Source organism: Podarcis vaucheri (genome assembly GCF_965113315.1).
Source record: "Podarcis vaucheri genome assembly, chromosome: 9".
NCBI classification, from domain to species: Eukaryota; Metazoa; Chordata; class Lepidosauria; order Squamata; family Lacertidae; genus Podarcis; species Podarcis vaucheri.
Window position 1 is genome coordinate 6152872 of NC_138767.1, and position 13565 is coordinate 6166436.

At 48.8% G+C, this 13565-nt stretch overlaps 1 protein-coding gene across 3 annotated transcripts in view; it reads left to right on the top strand.

The window, feature by feature from the left end:
• The first annotated feature begins 7558 nt into the window (after nucleotides 1-7558).
• Nucleotides 7559-13565, top strand: part of LZTS3 (leucine zipper tumor suppressor family member 3) — an 81426-nt gene continuing 75419 nt past the window's right edge. Inside the window, exon 1 of one of the 3 annotated variants that reach the window (XM_082236452.1) lies at nucleotides 7559-7949. The gene's annotated coding sequence lies outside the window, so the exon portion shown is untranslated. Of the gene's footprint in view, nucleotides 7977-13565 lie in introns of all 3 variants that reach the window. The other 2 variants (XM_082236450.1, XM_082236447.1) reach the window with 2 other exon arrangements.

Genomic DNA, 13565 nt, shown 5'->3' on the forward strand with positions numbered 1-13565 from the left:
TCTGTGAGGTGAGTGGGGCTGAGAGACTTCAGAGAAGTGTGACTGGCCCAAGGTCACCCAGCAGCTGCAGGTGGAGGAGCGGAGACGCGAACCCGGTTCACCAGATTACGAGTCCACTGCTCTTAACCACTACACCACATTGGCTCTCAATTTTTGACTCCCATTTGCGCCCAGCATGCAAGGCCAAGGAGAATGGGAGTTGTAGTTCAGCAATGTGTGGAAAATAAAAGACACCTGCTTCTTGGGAGAAAAGCAATAACAAACCTAGACAGCATCTTAAAAATCAGAGACATCACCTTGCCAACAAAGGTCCGTATAGTTAAAGCTATGGTTTTCCCAGTAGTGATGTATGGAAGTGAGAGCTGGACCATAAAGAAGGCTGATGTTGAAGAATGGATGCTTTTGAATTATGGTGCTGGAGGAGACTCTTGAGAGTCCCATGGACTGCAAGAAGATCAAGCCTATCCATTCTGAAGGAAATCTGCCCTGAGTGCTCACTGGAAGGACAGATCGTGAAGCTGAGACTCCAAGACTTTGGCCACCTCATGAGAAGAGAAGACTCCCTGGAAAAGACCCTGATGTTGGGAAAGATGGAGGGCACAAGGAGAAGGGGATGACAGAGGACGAGATGGTTGGACAGTGTTCTCGAAGCTACCAGCATGAGTTTGACCAAACTGCGGGAGGCAGTGGAAGACAGGAGTGCCTGGCGTGTTCTGGTCCAGGGGGTCATGAAGAGTCAGACACGACTAAACAACAAAACAATGTGTGGAGAGCTGAAGAGTCTCTGCTTTAGCTCAGTGTTGCCTACAGTGGCTCTCCTGCTGGATCAAGCCAATGGCACGTCTCGTCCAGCATCCTGTGCTCACAGCCAGATGCCTGTGGGATCTTGAGCACAAGAACACTCTCCCCTTTGCTATTCAGAAGCATCACAGTCTCCTACTGTCAAGGCAGAGCAGATATTAGCCATTGACAGCTCCCTCCTCCATCAATTGGTCTGATCCTCTGTTAAGGCCATCTGGGTCGGTGGCCCCACCGCCTCCTGTGGCAATGAGTTCCAAAGTTTGACTATGCATTGCATGAAAAAATATTCTTTTAACATCTGTCCTGAATTTCCCAACCCTCAGCTTCATTAGCAGAGGCAGCAGCTTCCCTAGAGGGGGCTGACATGACACCATGCAATGTCCTCTGAATATTGATGGGGGCAGCCCCTCAAAAGAAATATTTGAGGGGCCGAAACTGCCTTGCTCCCTAGGATGGCCCTGCCTCTAGTGTTATGAGAGAGGGAGAGAAACGTTTCTCTGTTGACGTTCCCTGTGCCATGCATGACTTTACTAATTTCTATCCTGCCTCCTCCTTCTGATATTTCGTGCACGCTGTCCCAAAATGTGGGCACTTCGGGGGCACCTTTTCTTGGGCTGCCGAATTGCATCGCAAAATTCAGAGGCGTGTGGCTGTCATAGAATCAGAGAATCGTAGTTCTTCTTTATTTCTCAGGTGGCTTCAGCGAGTATGAATTGGGTAGATTTGCATCAGAAAGCAAATCAAAGCGCCCTTACTCACTTTTTTCACCTGTTTTTGCAACCCTGCCTCCTGGCTCGCCTTGTGCTTTTGACTGTCACATGCTGCTTCTGACTCACCTCAGACTGCTTCTCATCACCTGCCTGACATATACTGCAGATGCGCAAAGGGGGCATGCACCCTGAATTCTGCCCCCCCACTTTTGAGTTTGCCACCTCCTCTTGTGCAATGTGTGGGGACCTGAGATGGGTGCAGAAATCAGTGCAAACACCTCTCTCTCTCTCTCTCTCTCTCTCTCCTTGCTTTGGCTACCTCCATCTGGTTGCAAAAAGGGAGAGAAACCTTCCAGCAATCCATCCCATCATATTCCGGGCCTCTAAAGACTCCGCAACGCCCACAAATATCCTCGTGCTTGATGAAAACAGAGCAAATTCAAAAGCCACATTTGGCAAAATTGCATCAACAAGCAGATTCCTAGCCAGGGCGCCGTTCCGACGGGGGTAGATATTTGCAAAGAACCGCCGGGCCATGTGTTTGATTTGGCGCCTTTCTCTTGCCAGGGCCTGCTCCGATCGGATGGCTCGGGCAGGATGCGCTCCCTCGGTGGCACAAATCTCAGCTCCTCCTGCTTCCCTTGTCTCATCATGCCCAGAATGGATGCTCAGATCTATTGCAGGGAGGAACAGAACTGTATAAGGAGAAGTGGCCTTGGCTAAGTACAGAAGGTCTGGTGTGTGTCACCACTAGGCCATAAGGCAGCAGAGCATAGGGAAGGGGGCTGAGCTGGTGGGAACCTCTGTTGGCATCTCCACCCCCATCGCTCAGCCCGGATATTGACACTGAGCACCATTGCTCAGCCTCCACTGACTTTGAGCACTGAGGGCCTTTTGGCGGTTCCCTCACTGCAAAAAGTGAGGTTGCCTGGAACCAGCCAGAGGGCCTTCTCGGTAGCGGCACCTTCCCTGTGGAACGCCTTCCCGTCAGATGTCAAGAAGATTAAGACCTACACGTTTCCGGGCACAATTCAAAGTGTTGGTGCTGACCTTTAAAGCCCTAAACGGCCTCGGTCCAGTATATCTGAAGGAGCATCTCCACCCCCATCGTTCAGCCCGGACACTGAGGTCCAGCGCCGAGGGCCTTCTGGCGGTTCCCTCACTGTGAGAGGCCAAGTTACAGGGAACCAGGCAGAGGGCCTTCTCGGTAGTGGCACCTGCTCTGTGGAACGCCCTCCCACAAGATGTCAAAGAGGAAAACAACTATCAGACTTTTAGAAGACACCTGAAGGCAGCCCTGTTTAGGGAAGCTTTCTAATGTTTGGTGTTTTATCGTGTTTTTAATATACGTTTTGGGATAGGGTTGCCATACGTCTGGATTTCCCCAGGTTTTCTAATGACAGAATTAGTGTCCAGGGGGAATTTGGGAAAATCGGGAAACTTACCCAAGAAATGCTCAACAACTTTTGGAAAAGAAAGCTCAATAAGTTTTTACTTCTATAAATATGGCAACCCTATGTGGGCTGCCGCCCAGAGTGGCTGGTGCAACCCAGGCAGATGGGTGGCATACAAATAATGTTGTTTTTGTTGTTCTTGTTGCAGCACTGAAGCAGTTCTCCTGGATCTGATCTCCTGGGTCAGGGAAAGCCTGGATGAAAACCTACCTCTATCCAAGGCATCTGAAGCAACGGGTGGTTGCTGCTTCACATATGACAGAGGGAAGGGCACAGCGCATGGGCAATGGAAGGGTGGAATCATAATTTTATTTTTATTTTATTTTTTAAAAAAACTGTATAATTGGCTAAAGTGTGGTAATATTGGGTAAACGTAGGAAAACTAACAATTTATTTATTTATTTTAAAAGAGGAAGAATGGAATAAATAAATAAATTGTAGAGTTGGAAGGGACCTCAAGGGTCATGTAGCCCCGCCCTTACAATGCAGTAATGTCAGCTAAAGCATCCATGCAGGGCCTGCAAGACGGAGCTGTTCCGCCAGGCCTTTGGTTGGGGTTCAGTCTGATTCTTTTCTTTCTGTATAAGAACAAGCATTAAAGAGGCCTCCTAGCCCACTCACAGGTCCTCTATAAGACCAGTGGTAACAGTTGGCCCTGGAGAATATGAACCACTCTCAATTTTACCCGTGGACTGCCATCTGTCCAGATTTTCATTTGTTCTGAACTAATTTTAAGATGTATTTTAATTAATTGATTGCCTGTTTTTATGTTCTTTGTATACTGTGTTAGTTTTATGATGTTAGCCGCCCTGAGCCCAGCTCTGGCCGGGGGGGGGGGGTACAAATAAAGATTTATTATTATTTATTATTATGACAGATGGCCACCCAACCTCTGCTTAAAAACCATCTTTCTCCATCTTAGATATTTGAAGATGGCTGTCATCTCTCCTCTCAGTGTCCTTGGTCTGATTAAGGCACAATGTTGTTGTTTAGTAGTTTAATCGTGCCCGACTCTTTGTGACCCCCTGGACCACAGCACGCCAGGCACTCCTGTCTTCCACTGCCTCCCGCAGTTTGGTCAAACGTATGCTGGTAGCTTCGAGAACACTGTCCCACCATCTTGTCCTCTGTCGTCCCCTTCTCCTTGTGCCCTCCATCTTTCCCAACATCAGGGTCTTTTCCAGGGAGTCTTCTCTTCTCAGGAGGTGGCCAAAGTCTTGGAGCCTCAGCTTCAGGATCTGTCCTTCCAGTGAGCACTCAGGGCTGATTTCCTTCAGAATGGAGAGGCTGGATCTTCTTGCAGTCCATGGGACTCTCAAGAGTCTCCTCCAGCACCAGAATTCAAAAGCATCCATTCTTCGGTGATCAGCCTTCTTTATGGTCCAGCTCTCACTTCCATACATCACTACTGGGAGAACCATAGCTTTAACTAACCTTTGTTGGCAAGGTGATGTCTCTGCTTTTTAAGATGCTGTCTAGGTTTGTCATTGCTTTTCTCCCAAGAAGCAGGCATCTTTAGAGTGGTAGAATTACTTCCCTTGATCTGGACACTAGGCTTCTGTTCATGCAGCCTAGAACAGCATTCCCTCTGTTAACAGGCAGGAGTACCTCTGAGCATATGCAGAGTGCATATTCCCGCTCCCAAGCAACCATAGCTTGGACTCCCCCCGCCCTGACATACCTGGGCTTAAAGTTTCCATAGAAAAGGGCTTTCAAGTACCTTTGAGCTCTGGCACCTCTTATCTCCGAAAAATGAAAACAACATGTAATTGTATAATTATTCCCGATATCCCTGGGCACACACTTAGTGGGCTGTGTGCATTTCTTATTTAAACCCAGTCTCTATAGCAGCGGCGGAACCGCATTAGTCGTGGGAGATGAGAAGAGCTGTCGAAGGAAGTTGAGAGTGACTGAATCACATCGCAGGTTGAAATGGCTTAGAACCAGCGCGGCAAAGACAGGGGCCTGGATCCGGCGGCGTGCCAGCCCCCCATCTTTCTCCCCATCAGGTGAATGCAACAGAACAACCACCCCATTGCCTCACTGGGAAGGTTTAAACCCTTTCTGAATTCATCGAATCCTTGGAGGTTGCCATTGACTTCACCCAGATTCTTAGGAATGTAAATTAAATAAAGCCAAGGAACAATCGTCATTGATTTATTATCAACCACTGTGATTACATATCTTAAGGTGTAAAAAATAAGGAAATGACTATTGAATTATGGAGTCGGCTCACTAAATACAGAGTTTCCTCATTGGTCAAGGAAGTGCCCTCCGTACAAGGCCATCCTCTTTAGTGCCGAAGCTCAGACTTCCCAGTTATTATTTTTTTTACACTGTACCTTGCAAACTTCTTTTTCGATCTCTAGGGCTTTAGTCACCCCCTGCACAGTCCTGCCGACCCCAAGAGGATCAAGACTGACCCCTTTGGGAAACCCTGCACGGCAACAGGGGAATCAGGACAAAGCAATTTCCATGGGGCAGAATTCGCACACATCACACACCCCAAATGTGCATTCACCTTCAATAGACTGGGTCCATCATGTCTAACCACCAATTGCACATGCTCTTCGCCTCCACCACAAATTCGTTTCATCTCTTTTAACAGCCACCTTTTAAAGCTTCGCTTTGTTTTTAATATTTGATGCTTTATTGTGTTTTTCTATTTTGCTGGAAGCGGCCCGAGTGGCTGGGGAAACCCAGCCAGATTGGTGGGGTATAAATAATAAAATTATTGTTATTATTACTTGTGGCAGGGAGTTCCATACACTAAGGAAATACTGTGTGAAGAAATGCCTCAGCTTCTGCCACTTAATATTATTGGGCCATCCACAAAGTTCTGCTATTATGAGAGACGGGCGAAAAGCTATTTATAATCATAGAATCATGGAGTTGTAGAGTTGGAAGGGACCCTTAGGGTCATCTAGTCCAACCCCCTGCAGTGCAGGAATCTCATCTAAAGCATCCATGACAGATGGTCATCCGACCTGCTTAAGGCGACATTTTTCCACCTTCACTGCATCAAGCAGTTGGTCCCTTACCTTTCCCGCCCCGACCTGGCCACAGTGATCCATGTGATGGTCATCTCCAGGCTTGACTACTGTAATTCGCTCTACGCGGGGCTGCCCTTGAAGCTGTCCCAGAAACTCCAGCGGGTACAGAATGCTGCAGCGAGGCTCCTCACAGGGTCTCTGCCATGGGCGCATATTCACCCAGTGCTTTTCAAACTGCACTGGCTCCCGGTGGAGTACAGGGTCAGATTTAAGGTGCTGGTTTTGACCTTTAAAGCCCTTCACAGCCTAGGACCCTCATACCTATGGGACTGCCTCTCCTGGTATGCCCCACGGGGGACCTTAAGGTCCATATATAGCAACACCCTAGAGGTCCTGGGCCCTAAGGACGTCAGATTAGCCTCAACCAGAGCCAGGGCCTTCTTAGCACTGGCCCCGGCCTGGTGGAACGCTCTGTCTCAAGAGACCAGGGCCCTGTAGGATCTGATTTCTTTCTGCAGGGGCTGTAAGACAGAGTTGTTCCGCCTGGCCTTTGGCTTGGAATCAACTTGATTCCCTCCCCCTCTTTCTTTTTTCCTTTCTCCTCCTGTGAAGAGGCTGCATTTTAATGTTTTAATGTTGCATTTTAATCTTGCTTTTTTAAGTTCTATTTTAATCAACTTGTTTTTACTATTGATTGTTAGCCGCCCTGAACTCGGTCTTGGCTGGGGAGGGCGGGGTATAAATACAATTTTTTATTATTATTATTATTATTATTATTATTATTATTATTAACCTCCAAGGAAGGCGAGTCCACAATTTCCTGAGCTATCATATCTCCTCTGTGTCTCCTCTTTTCTAGGCTAAACATACCCAGCTCCTTCGACCGTTCCTCATAAGCCTTAGTTTCCAGACCCTTGATCATTTCAGTCACCCTCCTCTGCACATCTTCCAGCCTGTCAACATCCTTCTTAAATTGTGGTACCCAGAATTGGACACCGTATTCCAGGTGTGGTCTGACCAAGACAGAATAGAGTGTATTATTACTTCCCTTGATCTGGACACCAGACTTCTGTTGATGCAGCCTGGAATAGCATTAGCTTTTTTTGCTGCTGCATCACACTGTTGACTCACGTTCAACTTGTGGTCCACCAAGACCCCTAGATCCTTTTCACATGCACTGCTGCCAAGCCAAGTCTCCCCAATCTCATATTTGGGCAGCTGGTTGTTCCTGCCTAAGGGCAGAACCTGACATTTGCCTCTACTGTATTGAAATTCATTTTGTTAGCTTGGGCCCAGTTCTCCAATCTGTTAAGATCAATTAATGAATGTGGGTTCAGTTTCCCAATTGGAGGAAACGCTTCATTACTTGCAACTTCTAACCGGCGCACAGAAAAAAAAGCAAAATGGGACAATAAAACGTGTCAAAAAATAAAAATGCCATCAAACCCAAACATCTCCCATCACGTGTGGACCAGCCCCGACCCTTCCTCCAAGCCTTGGAGCGCTGCAGTGCGGGAAGAGTTAAAAAGGGCAGGCGATCCACCCTCCTCCCGGATCCTGCTCTCCGATAGGCTGAGGCTGTGGCAAGGGGGGCGTGGCCAGGGGGGTTGGCTGCCGTTTGCCGCAAGAAAAGGGGCAAGATGCGTGTCTGCGAGTGCGCGCGTGTGTATCTGTGACGCTGGCCGGGATGCGAGCCGCCAGCCCGCTCGCCTGCAGCGCCGCTCGCCTCCTTCCTTGCAAAGGCTCCGCGATGCGCCGGATGGCCGCCTGAGCGCACGCTTTGAATTCGCCCCCCGTGCAATTGGTCGGAGGTCGTCGTTTTCGGTTGCATTTCATTTTTGAACTCCAAGCACCTTCCCCGTCGCGGTGCATGCTTCTCTCCTGCATCCCGAGCCGCCGCCGCCAAAAAAAGAGAGGATTAAAAAACGGACGCCTCCCGGCTGAAGGAGCTGCTGCGCGCCCAGGGCGCATCGCCTGCGTTCCTGCAAAGAGTAAGGGCACGGCGGGGAGGAGGAAAGGTAGCTCTTGCCTACACGCCCGGGAGGGATTTGGGGAGGGGGCGCAGGAGGAGGGAGAGAGGGAGGCGTCGCCACACACTTGGACGGGGGGGGGGAGTTGCTTGCATGGTGGTGGAAGACTGGTTACGTTTGCACGCGCTACCTTTTTTTCCCCCTTTTGCAAAATCGCTCAGGGTTGAGGGAATCGGTGCACGAAGAGGATTCTGTGGGAGGACGGGAGCGTGTGCAGATATGGTTGCAATTAAAATGTGGTGCACGGCGGAGATACGGGGGTCCTCCGAAATAAGCCCCGCCACCTCTTCCGATTTATTTTCTGCTTAATTAGTTTAGTTTGCCTTGCCCCACCTAACCATGAGCTTGGAGACCTCTGCTTCTTGCAATATAATCTGACGCGCCGCGGGAAAATGCAAGGGGATGCATACCCGTTGCAAACGTGTGCATTGCTCCAGAATAAAATATTTCCACCAATTTCTTCTTTTTGGTCATCTGGGGCGGGGGTATAGCCTCTTCGCTTGCTTTCCTCCACCCCCACCCCCCCGCCTTGCAATATTGAAGAAGCAGCCACCCATTGATAAAGGATGTGCGTGCGTTTGTGTAAGTAAAACCATAAAACCCCTTGCAGGTATGATCAGGGATGGTTGGCGTTAGGGTTGGGTTGTGTGTGTGTGTGTGTGGTTTTCTCTTTTTTTTAAGATGATGTCATAAATGGGTGTCATCCAGAGCGCGAGGTGAGGTGCTGGCGTTTGGGTGATGAACAGGGGATGGCTGCAAATTATGTCATCTGCTTTTCTGGATGCTACGGCTGCGTGCCATTTCGCTGGCAAACTAGAGCGGGGGGAGGGAAGCAGCTCCCCCCCCCCTTTTAGGCTAAGCCAAGGTGTAGAAACTGGGAGAGAGGGGTTCGAAATGGCTAAATAATGCCCTTTGGTTTGTTGGTTTTTAAATGTCGGTAGCATTATAGCTGCAAAGCAAGGATGGCCATAAACTCCCGGTAAACGTGACATGTTGTCCAGCTGAGCAGAAGGATTAAATGTCCTCTTCCTCTGTGTGTGTGGTTCAAAGACGAAACATTTTTTTGCTTGCTATAATGCTCCGTCAAATCGTTTTTGGCTCCCTATACGCATGGATATATTATTCTGTGATGATCAGGTCTCTTTTGGCTGTGCATGGATCACCGAACTCGCCAGAGACCTCTCTCTCGTTTCTTGAAGATGGAGCCTTCGTTTTGTGGTTGTGTTTTTTTAAAAGCGGATTTCATATCAGTCCTGTTGTGGACGGATCTTTAAAAAAATTATGATAATCCAGATCCTGCGAATTTGGCACATCCTTTATTTGGGGTATCTGAAATCCACCCGGTCCATAACCTTCCTTCTCCCCGCAAAGGTTTCCTAAAATAGAGAGCGAGGGAGAGGAGATTACACATCGCATCTCTTTGGGGGGAACCATCCAGCAAATGTAGTCGGGTAGACCTGTACTATTAGGGGACAATATTGAGTGTGGGGGGGGGGACACACAACACACACACACACACACATCAAGTGGCTTTGGTCTGCTGAAGCATTCGCTCATTACTGCTCATCTCTAGAGTTGGCCCGGTGCATAACTGGGTCATTGTGCATGCAAATTTCTCCCTCTCTCTCTCTCTCTCACACACACACATATATAATTATTATATCCTGAAGCTGGATTTCCAAGCTGCTTTAGGAAGGCATTTTTCTGCTCTCTTCTCCCCCCCCCCCCTTCTCCCTAGTAGAGAGCTCAGGGAGTCCTTAGCTGCAGTGCAGTGGAGATAAGGGAGAGAGCTGGATAGGTTTCGCTCTCCATCCTTTGCTGCCCCTTTGCAACCCTGCACTCGGGCTTATTTTCACGCTGGCTCAGTTGGGCATGATGTAAGCACGTTGGCAGGGTTTCACACATACGCCTGCATGCATGCACGCACATCCATGTCGTCTTTCACACTCCGGCAAAAGCTTTGATCTCCCGGTCGCTGGCATGAGAGAGGAGAGCGAGAGAGCGAAAGGTTTCTTCCTGGTGATTGGTCGAAGGAGCTGCTTTCCACCAGATCTGTGGTGTAGCTGTTCTTGTGAAAGGCGTCACTGCTGATTCAGGCAAAGGTGGCCTTTCTCTGGAATGAGTCTCAGGATGCTCTCAGTCTGCATTTCCACAGTGGGAGACGCCAAAGGAGGAGGAAAAGCAAGACTAACAGGAGGTGAATGTAGGGGCCCAGATTTTGGAATAAACACCTGTGATAGACTCACGGAATTGTACGGTTGTGGTGTCGGGAAGGGATCCCAAGCGTCGTCTAGGCCAACCCCCCCGCGAGGCAGGAATCACAGCTAAATAATCCCTCAGATGGCCATCCAATCTCTAATCAAAGGTAGAGAACGGGGCCTTCTCTGCAGTGGCTCCCCGTCTGTGGAATGCTCTCCCCAGGCAAGTTCATTATACACCTTTAGGCACCATGCAAAAATGTTCCTTTTTAACCAGGCCTTTGGCTGATTTGATTGATATCCTAAAGGTAAAGGGACCCCTGACAATTAGGTCCAGTCGTGACCGACTCTGGGGTTGTGGCACTCATCTTACTATATTGGCCGAGGGAGCCAGCGTACAGCTTCCGGGTCACGTGGCCAGCATGACTAAGCTGCTTCTGGCGAACCAGAGCAGCGCATGGAAATTCCGTTTACCTTCCCGCTGGAGCAGTACCTATTTATCTACTTGCACTTTGATGTGCTTTTGAACTGCTAGGTGGGCAGGAGCAGGGACTGAACAATGGGAGCTCACCCCGTCGTGGGGATTCGAACCGCCGACCTTCGATTAGCAAGCCCTAGGCTCTGTGGTTTAACCCACAGTGCCACCCGCATCCCTTGAACTGTGGTGCCCAGAACTGGACACAGTACTCCAGGTGAGGTCTGACCAGAGCAGAATACAGTGGCACTATTACTTCCCTTGATCTAGATGCTATACTCCTATCGTTGAAGAAGGCTATCCAATCTCCTCTAGGTCTTCTCTTCTCCAGGCTAAACAAACCCAACTCCTCAACCGTTCCTTGTAAAACTTGGTTTCCCAGACCCTTGGTCATCTTGTTCACCTTTCTCTGCACATGTTCCAGCATGTCAATATCCTTCTTAAACTGTGGTGCCCAGAAATGGACACAGGGCTCCAGTAGGGCTGGGCGATATATCAATATATAAACCAAAACTGGTTTGAAGTCCATACAGTGGTACCTCGGGTTAAGTACTTAATTCGTTCTGGAGGTCTGTTCTTAACCTGAAACTGTTCTTAACCTGAAGCACCACTTTAGCTAATAGGGCCTGCCGCTGTGCCGCTGGAGCACGATTTCTGTTCACATCCTGAAGCAAAGTTCTTAACCTGAGGTACTACAGTGGTACCTCGGGTTGCATACGCTTCAGGTTACATACGCTTCAGGTTACAGACTCCGCTAACCCAGAAATAGTGCTTCAGGTTAAGAAATTTGCTTCAGGATGAGAACAGAAATCATGCTCCGGCGGCGTCGTGGCAGCGGGAGGTCCCATTAGCTAAAGTGGTGCTTCAGGTTAAGAACAGTTTCAGGTTAAGAACGGACGTCCGGAACGAATTAAGTACTTAACCCAAGGTACCACTGTATTTCAAGGTTAGCGGAGTCTGTAACCTGAAGCGTATGTAACCTGAGGTACCACTGTATTGTGATGATCTGTTTCATAACTTTTGACCTGGTGATATACAGTCATACCTCAGGTTACAGACACTTCAGGTTGCGTTTTTTCGGGTTATGGACGCCACGAAACCCGGAAGTGCCGGAACAGGTTACTACCGGGTTTTGGTAGTTGCGCATACGCAGAAGCGCTAAATCGTGCTTTGCGCCTGTGCAGAAGCGCTGAATTGCAACCCGCGTGTGCGAAGGCGCGCCACTGTGGGTTGCGAACGAGCCTCCGGCACGGATCACACTCGCAACTCGAGTGTCCCCTGTATCGTGAATCATGATGTGTGTGTTTGTGCTGTGCAAAAATCAAAATGTGGGGGAACTTGTGAAGCCAGCCATCACCTCTGCCTAGCTCCATCCTTATTTCAGACATTGTGATATAAAACGATTAGGCAGAGGGCAGCGGAGACTGGTCCACTGGGGCAAGAGGGGCGCTGCCCAGCCAAAGTCAGCCTGCCCTTAGCCAGCCCCCATCCGCCTGCCTTCTTTTTTTTAAAAAAATATATTTATTAGACATTTTCGGACAATAGAAAGTTACAAAATTATAAATAAGAAAATAAAAAAGCATAACAATACTAGAAGACAAAAACAATACAAAAAAAGAGATACAAAGACAGAGCACATAAAAAGTAAAAAAGAAAATTAAAAAAGGAAAAATAATCAATATTTTCATGTCTTATGTTTCATTTACTTATTTCCTGACCTCCTCACACACCCCTCTTCTGTATTCCAGTTCAGATAGTTAGTTCAGCAAATCCTTCCCCTCTATCATTTATCTTTACTTATTGTCTTAACCTATTATAACTATATATTTCCAGCCATTGTCAATCCACATTTACATATTCTTATTCATCTTTTTACCAATACCGCTTATTTTCAATCCAACATCCCTTCAACATTCATTAATTTTACAGTATTTCTGCAAATAGTCTTTAAACTTCTTCCAGTCTTCTTCCACCACCTCTTCTCCCTGGTCTCGGATTCTGCCGGTCATTTCTGCCAGTTCCATGTAATCCATCACCTTCATCTGCCATTCTTCCGCCTGCCTTCTTACCTACAACCAGTCTTGGGGGGGGGGGCGTTGCCTGTTGGTTACCTCCCCCTTAGCCAAGCGTAGAACTCAGTGGGGAGGTGTCTTGGACTGGTTGGAGGTAGAGGAATGGTGGGAGGAACCAGCTGGGGAACCCCCAAAGGAAGAAGGCTCAGAGCCTGGGATGGTGGTGGGACAATGAGTGGTCAGAGGGAGAAGAGGAGGTGCCAGAAGCTGAAGAGGTAACAGGGCTTAGTGAGCGGGGAGAGTCTGTGACAGAGAGCAGTCCAGAATCAGAGGCAGAAGCTGAAGCAGGAGAGAGGAGAGGCCAAGAAGAGTCAGGCTGGTGAAGAGACATGGGTGTCTCCCGCTCTTGCTGTGAACAGCTCCCCTCCCCGCTGATCTCCCAGAACGAGAAGAGGCATGAAAAGGGGTGGAGGAGAGGTCGGCTGCACACAGACACAGTCTCCGATTGCTCGGAAAGAGCCCTGGTGAGGAGGCGAGAGCTTTCAGTCTCCGCAACTGGTTTTCATGGAGCAAGACCGCCAGGAATTAGCTGTTCTGCTCCTTAGGCCTGACACTCAACAAAGTCTGTGGAGGTTGTGTTAATAAAGAGTTCACTCCATCTTTGAACAGTGTGATTACGGACAACGCTTGAGTCTGTTGGCTGTGCCTGCCGTGTGCTCTAGCGCCACCTAGTGCCAGTCTCCCCGCCTTCCACCCTATGAGTCCCAAAGGGTTCCAGCCTACCGCTGGTAATGAGAAAGACCTCTCTCTCATTTTGCCTGAAACTGCAAAGACCTGCTGCCATTCTGATCAAGACAGTTCCTTGTTTGTTGGGCCAGTGATCTGACTTGCC